Genomic DNA, 12,698 nt, shown 5'->3' on the forward strand with positions numbered 1-12,698 from the left:
ATGTGTATTTTGCCGGAAGGATTTTTACTTCTGTTTGCTGTAACTTTGAATCTCAGGCTGCGGGTGGGGAAGTCCCTCTAGTCTATATGAATCTGAATACCCTGTAAGCATTTACCATCCTTATTTTACAGAGATAATTTTTACTTTTTCTTTCTTTAATTAAAAGCTTTCTTTTTTAAGAACCCGATTGATTTTTTTTGTCTTGTTTAAGACCCAAGGGGATTGGGTCTGAACTCACCAGGGATTGGTGGGGGGAAAAGGAAGGGGAGGAAAGGTTAATTCCTCTTTGTTTTAAGATCCAAGGAGTTTGGATCAGTGTAGCCTCTCAGGGTAACCCAGGGAGGGGAAACGAGGGGGTATGGTTTATTTCTCCCTGTTTTAAAACCCAAGGGGGTTGGGTCTTGGGTTCCCCAGGGAAGATTTGGGGGGAACAAGAAGTGTGCCAAACACTATATTTTTGGCTGGTGGCAGCGTTATCGGATCTAAGCTAGGAATCAAGCTTAGAAGGGTCCATGCAGGTCCCCACTTTTTGGACGCCAAAGTTCAAAGTGGGGAAAAAACCTTGACATGGGGTGCAGCGGTGGGATTTCTAGGACCCAAAAGCCAGTAGGATTTTTTTCTCTCTCCTTTCTGGCTGCTTGGAAAGCAGCCTGAGGGCAGGGGTGTTAAGTTTTTTAACAAGGGTCTTTGTAAGAGGAAGCTCGAGCTGTGAGCTAGCGGACAGCCAGCAAAAGGCATTTACAAGTGAATTGTTTTCTTTTTTTCTACCTCTCGGGCATAGCTCCTTAGAAAATCTCTGTTAACCAAGCAGTCAGTAAGCTGCAGAGGAGGCAGCCAGCACAAGAAAGCAGGAACAATGAGTTCCAAGGAAGCCCTTAAACAGGAACGGGCAAGGCTAGAAGCAACAGAGAGAGACAACAAACATGAGACGGATGGAACTAATTAATGCAGAAATAACCAGGGAAGAAGTGGCCCACAAAAGAAAAGAACAAGCCAAAGAGGCTTCCGACAGAGGAGAGATAGAGAGGAAAGAAAAAGAAATGGAAATGAAAGAAAGAGAAAAACAAGCCAAAGAGGCTGACCACCCGAGGGCTTTGGAGCTCCAGAGGGAGGCCCTGGAATTAGCAAAGGCTAAGCAGAATGAAACAGCCAACCCTAACAACTCTTTTCCAGGTACTGTTCCCCATCCTAGAAAATTCCCCACCTACAAGGCAGGTGATGATACTGAGGCCTTCTTAGAAAATTTTGAAAGGACCTGCCATGGGTACAACATCTCTACAGTCCAGTACATGATAGCACTGAGGCCACAGCTCAGTGAACCATTAGCAGAGGTGGCGGCTGAAATGCCTAAGGAACACATGAATGATTATAAACTTTTTCAAACCAAGGCCAGAATCAGAATGAGGCTAACACCTGAGTATGCCCATCGGCAGTTCAGAGCCCTAAGGTGGAAACCAGATGTGTCATTTACCTGACACACCTACCAGATTGGAAAGAATTGGGATGCCTGGATATCAGGAGCAAATGTTAAATCTCTGCCCGAGCTGTCCCTCCTAATGCAAATGGAACAGTTCTTAGAGGGTGTTCCTCAGGAAATAGAAAGGTACATCCTAGATGGGAGGCCCAAAACTGTAACCAAGGCGGAGGAGATAGGAGCCAGATGGGTGGAAGTGGCAGAAAAGAAAAAAGCTACTAGCAAGGGGAGTGAATATCACAGGGGGCAAACAGAAAATAAACCCTATAACTGAGGGCAACCCAAGACCCCACCTACAACCCAAAGAAAGCCCCAGACTCCCTATTGTCCCACCTCACCAGTCTCCAGCAACCCACCTCGGCACAGTGACCAGTCAGCGGGGCTATGCTTTAAATGTAATGAACTGGGACATATAAAAGGCCAACTGCCCCAAGAACCCCAACCAAGTGCAGTTCATTACACCACCATCACATCAAAGATCCCCAGGCCCAGGTGCCTCTCAAATACCATCAGAGCGAAGGGAAACTGTGAGAGTGGGCGGAAAGAAGGTTACTGCGTGGAGAGACACGGGGGCACAAGTGTCAGCTATCCACCAATCCTTAGTGGACCCCAAATTCATCAACCCAGAGGCCCAAGTGACAATTTACCCATTCATGTCAAAATCCGTAGACTTGCCTATAGCTGAACTGCCTGTCCAGTACAAAGGCTGGTCAGGAATGTGGACTTTTGCAGTCTATGACAATTATCCCATCCCCATGCTACTGGGAGAAGACTTGGCCAACCAGGTAAAGTGGCCAAGAGGGTGGGAATGGTTACATGCAGCCAGGCCAGACAACCTTCCAGACCCATCCCTGTTCCTGAGCTGTCCACAAGGCCCCCATCTGTGTTACCAGAGACCCAGACAGAGGTGGTGGACCCGGATCCCATGCCAACAACTGAAACAGCCACAGTGCCTCCAGTCCCAGAACCGGAACTGGAAAAGCAACCAGCACCAGAACCGTTGCCAGCACTGACGCCAGCACTTGCAAACCCATCTCCAACCCCAACGCCAGAGAGCGTCAGTGGGCCTGACCTGGCAGAAGCAGCAGACAACCCTACCCAAGAGGCTCAGCCAGAGCCTGAAATATCGCATAGTGCACCAGTGGCAAGCGGTTCACCATCAACGAAAGCACCCCCATCACCTACATCGCTTCCAGAGGGACCAAGCCCAAGTCCACAGTCTAAGGAGGAACTGGTGTCTCCAGCCTCAAGGGAACAGTTCCAGGCTGAGCAGGAAGCAGATGACAGCCTTCAGAAAGCTTGGGCAGCGGCACGAAGCATCCCACCACCTCTCAGCTCTTCTAACCGATCCCGGTTTGTTGTAGAACAAAGACTTTTATACAAGAAGACTCTTTCTGGTGGACACCAGGAAAACTGGCATCCTCAAAAACATTTGGTAGTTCCAGCTAAGTACCGGGGAAAGTTCTTAAGCTTAGCCCATGATCATCCCAGTGGACATTCTGGGGTGAACAGAACCAAAGACAGGTTGGGGAAGTCCTTCCACTGGGAGGGGATGGGCAAGGACGTTGCTAATTATGTCCGGTCTTGTGAGGTGTGCCAAAGATTGGGAAAGCCCCAAGACCAAGTCAAAGCCCCTCTCCAGTCATTCCCCATAATTGAGGTCCCATTTCAGAGAGTAGCTGTGGATATTCTGGGTCCTTTCCCAGAAAAGACCCCCAGAGGAAAGCAGTACATACTGACTTTCATGGACTTTGCTACCCGATGGCCGGAAGCAGTAACTCTAAGCAACACCAGGGCTAAAACTGTGTGCCAGGCCTTAAAAGACATTTTTGCCAGGGTAGGTTGGCCCTCCGACATCCTTACAGATTCAGGAACTAATTTCCTGGCAGGGACCATGAAAGATCTGTGGGAAGCTCATGGGGTGAATCACTTGGTTGCCACCCCTTACCACCATCAAACCAATGGCCTGGTGGAGAGGTTTAATGGAACTTTGGGGGCCATGATACGTAAATTCATAACTGAACACTCCAATGATTGGGACCTAGTGTTGCAGCAGTTGCTTTTTGCCTACAGGGCTGTACCACATCCCAGTTTAGGGTTTTCACCATTCGAACTTGTGTATGGCCACGAGGTTAAGGGGCCATTACAGTTGGTGAAGCAGCAATGGGAGGGGTTTACGCCTTCTCCAGGAACTAATATTCTAGACTTTGTAAGCAACCTACAAAGTACCCTCTGACACTCTTTAGCCCTTGCTAAAGAAAACCTAAAGGATGCTCAAAAAGAGCAAAAGGCCTGGTATGATAAACATACCAGAGAGCGTTCCTTCAAGGTAGGAGACCAGGTTATGGTCTTGAAAGCACAACAGGCCCATAAGATGGAAGCGTCATGGGAAGGGCCATTCACAGTCCAAGAGCGCTTGGGAGCTGTTAACCATCTCATAGCATTTCCCACCTCCTCCCTAAAGCCTAAAGTGTACCATGTTAATTCTCTCAAGCCCTTTTATTCCAGAGACTTAAAGGTTTGTCAGTTTAAAGCCTAGGGAGAAGATAACACTGAGTGGCCTGAAGGTGTCTACTACGAAGGAAAAAGTGATGGTGGCGTGGAAGAGGTGACCCTCTCCACAACCTTGGAATCTCTGCAGCAGCAACAGATCAAGAAGCTGTGCACTAGCTTCACCACATTGTTCTCAGCCACCCCAGGATGGACTGAACGGGCATACCACTCCATTGACACAGGTAATGCTCACCCCATTAGAACCCCACCCTATCGGGTGTCTTCTAATGCCCAAGCTGCTATAGAATGGGAGATCCAAAACATGCTACAGATGGGTATAATCCGCTCCTCTACCAGTGCATGGGCATCTCCAGTGGTTCTGGTACCCAAACCAGATGGGGAAATACGCTTCTGCGTGGACTACCATAAGCTAAATGCTGTAACTCGTCCCGACAACTATCCAATGCCACGTACTGATGAGCTATTAGAGAAATTGGGACGTGCCCAGTTCATCTCTACAATAGACTTAACCAAGGGGTACTGGCAGGTACTGCTAGATGAACCCGCCAAAGAAAGCTCAGCCTTCATCACTCATGCAGGGGTGTATGAATCTAATGTGTTTCCTTTCAGGCTGCGAAATGCACCTGCCACCTTCCAAAGACTTGTAGATGGTTTCCTAGCAGGATTGGGAGAATATGCAGTTGCCTATCTCGATGATGTGGCCATTTTTTCTGATTCATGGGCCGAACACCTAGAACACCTGGAAAAAGTCTTTGAGCGCATCAGGCAGATAGGACTAACTATTAAGGCCAAAAAGTGTCAAATAGGCCAAAACAGAGTGACTTACCTGGGACACCAGGTGGGTCAAGGAACCATAAACCTCCTACAGGCCAAGGTGGATGCTATCCAAAAGTGGCCTGTCCCAAAGTCAAAGAAACAGGTCCAATCCTTCTTAGGTTTGGCCGGGTATTACAGGCGATTTGTACCACACTACAGCCAAATCGCTGCCCCACTAACAGACCTGACCAAAAAGACCCAGCCGAATGCAGTTAGGTGGACTGATGAGTGTCAGAAGGCCTTTACCCAGTTTAAGGCGACACTCATGTCTGACCCTGTGCTAAGGGCCCCAGACTTTGACAAACCATTTCTAGTAACCACAGATGCATCTGAGCGTGGTGTGGGAGCAGTTTTAATGCAGGAAGGACAGAATCAAAACTTCCATCCTGTCGTGTTTCTCAGTAAGAAACTGTCTGAGAGGGAAAGCCACTGTTCAACCAGTGAAAAAGAATGCTACACTATTGTGTATGCCCTGGAAAAGCTACGCCCGTATGTTTGGGGACGGCACTTCCAGCTACAAACCGACCATGCTGCGCTAAAGTGGCTTCATACTGCCAAAGGAAATAACAAAAAACTTCTTCGATGGAGCTTAGCTCTCCAAGACTTTGATTTTGAAATTCAACACATTTCAGGAGCTTCTAACAAAGTAGCTGATGCACTCTCCTGTGAAAGTTTCCCAGAATCAACTGGTTAAAAATTGTCCTCCAAATGTGGAAAATCTTGTAGTTTTACATAATTAGCAATATATGTTAAGGTGCATGTGTTTTATTAATCTGTTTATTCTAAAGTTCTAGGAAGAAATCACCGCCAGTGTGGTTCCACACTGTCTGAGATTTGGGGGGCATGTCACAAACAGATAGTTAAGGGTTAATGTCTCTTTTACCTGTAAAGGGTTAAGAAGCTCAGTAAACCTGGCTGACACCTGACCAGAGGACCAATCGGGGGACAAGATACTTTCAAATCTCAGTGAAGGGAAGTCTTTGTTTGTGTTTTTTTGTTTTGGGGGTTGTTTGCTCTTGGGGCTAAGAGGGACCAGACGTACACCCAGGTTTTCTCCAATCAGTCTCTCATGTTTCAAAATAGTAAGTATAGCCAGGAAAGGTGGATTAGCCTTATGTTTGTTTTCTTAACTTGTAAATGTGTATTTTCCTGGAAGGATTTTTACCTCTGTTTGCTGTAACTTTGAATCTCAGGCTGCAGGTGGGGAAGTCCCTCTAGTCTATATGAATCTGAATACCCTATAAGCATTTACCATCCTGATTTTACAGAGATAATTTTTACTTTTTCTTTCTTTAATTAAAAGCTTTCTTTTTTAAGAACCTGATTGATTTTTTTGTCTTGTTTAAGACCCAAGGGGATTGGGTCTGAACTCACCAGGGATTGGTGGGGGGAAAGGAGGGGGAGGAAAGGTTAATTCCTCTTTGTTTTAGGATCCAAGGAATTTGGATCAGTGTAGCCTCTCAGGGTAACCCAGGGAGGGGAAAGGAGGGGGTATGGTTTATTTCTCCCTGTTTTAAGGCCCAAGGGGTTTGGGTCTTGAGTTCCCCAGGGAAGGTTTGGGGGGAACAGGAAGTGTGCCAAACACTATATTTTTGGCTGGTGGCAGCATTATCAGATCTAAGCTAGGAATTAAGCTTAGAAGGGTCCATGCAGATCCCCACTTTTTGGATGCTAAAGTTCAAAGTGGGGAAAAAACCTTGACAGGACCGTGGAAGGACTGCAACATGTGTGTGATGAAGGGGTTGATGCAATAATGGATCCATGCTCAATTCATGGATCTTTCTCCAGAATTTCCTAAAAAGAGGAATAGGAAGGTAAGAAGATTGGACTCCAATGACACCCAAGACACAGATTTCAATATCACACTGGGCAAGTTTTCAAAATACAATTTGATAACGCTATTGACACGCTGAACATGCAACTTCAGTGGCGATGAGATACTATCTGAGATCTCCTCACCGGGCCTGCCCTCTCAACCACGCCTCTTAGTCAAATGAAAAAAGTGTGTGACTGACTTGACAATGAAGTACCTGAAGGTACAAGTTCCAGGCTGTTGCCATCCTCCCAGATTGCTGTACAGCAACTCCATGGATACTTTTGAACCTCATCCACCAGTGGTGTCTGAGTGTTGCATATTCCAATAGTGAAAGAGCCTTGCATATTTCTTTTACTCTCCCTGTCACAGTTGTATCTTGTGACATCAGAGCTTCAATAAGCTGAAATTGAAGAAGAACTTTTGGGGTCTTCAATTGTACAAAAAGGTCTCTGTAATTTACGATTCTCTCCATTGAACACATTTTAACAAGCTCAATCAACTTTGATGCTGTGGTAGATGAGTGTGTAAGTGTGAAGTCCAGGAGAGCTTTTCTGTAAAAGAATTCTATAATATGAATTAGTTACAGATCGACTCATTAATAACACATTTTCTTTTCTGAAATGTCAGGAGGTATGTTTCAGTATCATTTTTCTCCAAAATACTCTTAGAAACTGCAATCTGAATTATAATTCTGCTCTCCTGTAACCTCTGCTGTAAATGTAACTACACCAGAGAATATATCTCAGTAACCATTGAAAGACTTGCCAGAAACAGACAGGAGTGGAGGAGCTTTGTCACTGCCCTAAATGCCAGAGGCATAATAGGAACATCATGATGATGATTTATTTATTCTCCATTCAGAATTCTAGCCACTTTGCAATATTAAATACTTATAAACGTGTGTACATATACATAGATACACACACGCATCTGTATATACACACACACAAATTACAGCTACAACACAGCTTCTAACTGAGCAGCCCATACAACAGTAATGCTGATCAAGTGCTCTCAGGCTTAACTTTATTATTATTATTATTATTATTATTTGTAGTACATTTGTGAAGTGCTTTCAGTAAGACCAAACATAGGAATCTCCCTACATCAGAGGAAGTTTTGTAGTTGAAATGTTAGTAAACATATCTCCCTCTGCTTTCCTGGAATACAAGATTTTCCGTTCAGAGTGGAGACTCACTTCTGCACACAATTATGCACATGTTTAAACGTTAAGAATGCAAGGAAGCAACATCTTTGGGACTGGAGTGTATAAGCACTGACATCAGTGGTACTCCGCATATGCCAAAAAGGAAGTATGTGCTTAAGTGCTTTGCTGAATCAGGGCCTTCGGTAGAACTACTCATGTGAGTAAATGTAAATGTGTGTAAGTTTGCAGTTTTGGGGCCTTTGATATATGAGATAATGGACCAATTTAATTCCTGGCATAACTTCACTGAGGTTCAAAGAATTACACTAGTGATGAATTTGTCCTACTGTGGTTAATATAAGATTCATTTTAAAGTAATTTACCAAATAATCATATTTGATCAGACTAATACAGTGTAGGCACAGGCAACAAGGTAACTACATTTTTTATTATCAATTACCTACTCATAAATCATCATAATTATTGGATTAATATTGGCTCACTGAAGCTTAAGAAATACTCCTCTGCTTTCTAAACAAGTTAAAATTGGTGATGAGAGGGCAATTGTCAAGATGATAAAAAGTTATTAAACTGCAAAGGCTGCTCCAGACTACAAGCATGGCATTATCGCAGTGCTCAAAACAGTTTAACCCAGAGCTTTGAAAGATAAATGGAGATGGAAAATACCAGAAGGCAAAAGAAAAGACAAATGTTTTCAAACTAATAATGTTATATACTAATTTAGTTATGGCCACTGTGCACAGTGTATTGTGATGAGGGGAACTAGAGAATGAGTCAGGTTTCAGGAGAAACTCAGCTTGAGGGAGTGCCAACGCTTCAGGAACGGAATCCGAGCCCAGGCTGCTTAGATGTAAAAACTCTAGAGCCTTGATATGAAATCTGGGCCACTCAGCATACTCAGTAAAGATGTCTTTTCTACAACACCATATGCTTGTTGCGTCACTTATTGCTAAATGACACACAACTTCTTATAAAGGATGGACAAACAACAAAATCAAAAATGTACAAGGCAAAGGGTCAATGGAAAAAATAATACGTGATCATGTAATTAAAGACTGTATCATAATGCATATGCACAAGGTGGCTGTAATTAAGGTTGCACAGGCAACTTTTGAGTGCTTCACTTTGCATCCAACGTTCTTTTGGCTCTAGGATATATTTGTTTCAATTACTGAATAATAGAACTGATGACACAAAACTAAATGGGGCTACATTGCTTTAACTGATAAGAAGCTGTACACCAAGTATGTGTCATGGGGACCATAAATACATACTGAGTGCTTCCTTAAAACTGGAGTTTTCTTTAGAAAAGCCAAGCTGAGAAGCAAAACTAAGGGCTTGTCTACACTACAGGTTATGTTGGTATAACTTATGTTGCTGAGGGGCATGAATAAGCCACCCCCTGAGCGAGGCAAGTTACACCAACCTAAGCGCCAAGAGCTTACCCATCAGCATAAAGTGTCTTCACCAGGTGCACTACAGCAGCACAGCTGCATTGGTGGAGCTTCTCCACTGCAGTGCTTCTAATGTAGAGTAGCCCTAAATCTTCCCAAAGTGCTGGCTCACAGGGCTCAGCCACTGACCCAGTTTGTATCACAGCAATTTCCAGCCAATATACTGCAACGACTCAGTCCTGAGCACCTCTTGCAAGAGAACCACCACCTTCAACTCCCAGTGAAGCTAATCTGAGTTGAGGGCTCTCTGCATTTCCCAGGAGCAGGCCTATTAGTACTGTATCACAGCTTTGTATTGCAGGAGAGAGGCCTTGTTTAAAAGTATGTCTAGACAAAGGGATTTGGGAAACAGCTGTGCTTATGTAAAGAGGGTGGAAGGAAATAGTCCATAAAACAGTTCATCTGAATGAACAACAAACTCAAAGGAACTGGTATTAACTGAGAAGCTCAGTGCTGCTTCTAATGGGCATTTTGGATGCTTAGTCAGACCTGTGGTACATGTGCATGTACGCACACACATTACAGATGCAACAGAAGGTAATAAGATGGCAAGGGCCAAGAGGGCTTGTTAAAGTAAGTATTGCAGACATTTCTGGCACCAGATATGTCTTGTACTCGTTACAGAAACCTCAGAGGGGGAACAGTGAAACCTGAGCTATACATTTAAATAATGAATCACAGTGTTTTAATGGGTTTCTTTACTATGGAAGCTCTAACCGCAAAAGGATATTTAAACCATGATTCTGATCTTAGAGTTTACTTCCTCTTATTTGCAAAAGCTTTGTTTTTTGTAAGATAGATAAACAAAATAAATGAAGACCCTGGGGATTTAAGGTCAGGCTTGACAAAGCCCTGACTGGGATGATTTAGTTGGGGATTGGTCCTGCTTTGAGCAGGGGGTTGGACTAGATGACCTCCTGAGGTCCCTTCCAACACTGATATTCTATGATTCCTGAGGGCTAGTCTAACATTCCAAGCAAATATGCTTACTACAGGAACAAAGAATTTGATTAACGACTGTTTAAAAACCAGAACATGCCCAGTGGGCTCAGGGAGCTCTGCCAGACTGTAGTGATAGGGTAGATGTGGCCACCTCTAGTTGCTGTTGAGATCTAAGGCTATGGCTACACTACAGAGCTTACAGTGGCACAGCTGTAACACTGCTAGTTCAGATGCTCAGAGACCTCTCCCAGCAACTTAGCTACTCCAGCCCCCGAGAGCTGGCAGTAGCTATGTCGGGGGGTGGAGGGTGGAGAGGGCGAAAGGACACTGTCCACACAGGCACTTAGGTCAGTGTAACTTACATCGCTCAAGGAGGTGGGCTTACTCACAGCCCTGAGCAACGTAAGTTATACCGACATAAGCGGTAGTGCAGTGGTTCCCAAACTTGTTCCACTGCTTGTGCAGGGAAAGCCCCTGGCGGGCCGGGCCGGTTTGTTTACCTGCCACATCTGCAGGTTTGGCCGATTGTGGCTTCCAGTGGCCGCCCTTCGCTGCTCCAGGCCAATGGGAGCTGCTGGAAGTGGCGGTCAGTACGTCCCTCGGCCCATGCCACTTCCAGCAGCTCCCGTTGGCCTGGAGCAGCGAATGGCAGCCACTGGGAACTGGGGTCGGCCGAACCTGCAGATGCGGCAGGTAAACAAACCGGCCTGCCAGGGGCTTTCCCTGCACAAGCAGCGAAACAAGTTTGGGAACCACTGCAGTAGTGCTTACATAGCCTAAGTGCGAAGAGAGCAAAGGCCTGCCGAACACATCGTTTTAGTGCTTGATCTGACAGACAACAGAGGCAGATGCACGCATTGCTGTGTACCTTGGAAACTGTGCTGCTGCAGTCAGTGCACAAATGTACCCTAGAGATGTTTTCAGCATGGGAAGTGGGCCTGCATAACTGAATGGAGAAGTGAGCTTTAAGTGGAGTAAATCCTTATTCAGTCTTCACTCAGTTCTTTACTCAATTCAAATTCCCATTGACTTCACTGGAAGGCAACAGTTGAGTAAAATATGTGGACCAGATTGTGACTGGTTGCTGTGAGGTACACAAGCCTGTAGGTGGGAGGGCAAAACCCCTCTCTTCCTTCGAGCCCCTCACCTTCACTTTGTCCAGCCACCAGGCATAGTGTCACCTCTGATCTTTCTGAATCACAAGGACTCCTAATGTCCCTGGGGCACAAGAAACCCCAGATGTGATAGTGAGAGGTAAGCCCACTCCCTCCCTCCACATTTCCCACTGGCCAAAAGGTACAACTGAACCCTAGGTTAAAACCTCAGGATGTGGCCCTGAAGTCCCTACATATCAGCTCTGTTGGTGGCAAATTGTATAATTTGATAGTGATGCGGGAAGATGTGAATGGCTGCCATCAGATATGTCTTTGATCTATAGAGCAGTTGCAAACCTGGTTAAAGTCAATATGTGGACTTAACGCTCTTTCTTTCAGGCTGAATAGAAGGAACAATTAAATGCCTCTTGGGATAGTAATAGTTGAAACTAAAGGAAGCCATCACCCAAGACAAGAGCCGCGTGGCAAGACTGATCAGAAGCTAAGTTATGTGGGCAGAGGGGATTCCCTGGGATTGACTGCAAACCTAGGGCTCAGGGATGAATTGGTTGCAGCTGCAGGTTGCTGGCTTTCTGCCCGAGAACAGTGAAAGAAACAGTAGTGAACATGGTCCTAGAAGGAAGATGAGAGACAGACCTTCGTTTGGGCACAGTACTGACTGGAATAGCAGACTTGGATTTCTGAACAAGGAAACTGCCTCCTGTTTGCTTTTGCAGTGTTCAGGGAAACAGGAGTTTGTGTACATTCCTTGTAAATAGAAAGGATTGCACCAAAGCAATACCCATCTCATATAGTTGATTTCTTCTCCCACTGGAAATAACCTAGGAAGGCCCTGAATGTTAGTTAACCACTTGAGCCAAGAAGGGAAAATATATAGAAAATGGAACAGGATATGCCACCAGCAGAAAGGTGGTTAAGAGAAAAGAAAGACAACAGAGCATATGAAAGGCCACTATATCTTTACGGCACCAGACTATGTAAAGGCTTAGGAGGAAATACAAAGACCCTTTTCAGATCTTATCAAACAGGATAAGCACATTAATGCTACTGATTATAAACTCACATACAACAAACATCCTAGATAAGCAAACATGGGGAAAGATTTGCTACAGTCAACATTATTTATCAATATGCTCGCAGGAGGTTATTAGTTTTGGGGGTTGAAGTAAAATGAAATGCAGGGGAATCATAGCTCCACCTCCTCCCCCACTCCTTGGGTTAAGGAGCACAGCATTCCCTGGGCTTCCCCTCCTCTAGATTGGCTTATGAAGGGAGGGCATACCAGTCTGGAGATTTTGATGTGGCATCACAGGGAGGAACAGGAGAATTTAATGAGCTCCCATCCTGCATACCAGTGGCTGAAGGAGCATCTGATGGGAAAAGAAGAGATGTCCTGTCA

At 45.1% G+C, this 12,698-nt stretch overlaps 1 protein-coding gene across 11 annotated transcripts in view; it reads right to left on the minus strand.

Annotated features, from left to right (window-relative positions):
- The window catches only part of LMNTD1 (lamin tail domain containing 1), a 334,417-nt gene that overhangs the window by 201,461 nt on the left and 120,258 nt on the right, over window positions 1–12,698 (minus strand). The window lies entirely within an intron of this gene.

This window comes from Gopherus flavomarginatus, chromosome 1, assembly GCF_025201925.1.
Source record: "Gopherus flavomarginatus isolate rGopFla2 chromosome 1, rGopFla2.mat.asm, whole genome shotgun sequence".
Classification (NCBI taxonomy): Eukaryota; Metazoa; Chordata; order Testudines; family Testudinidae; genus Gopherus; species Gopherus flavomarginatus.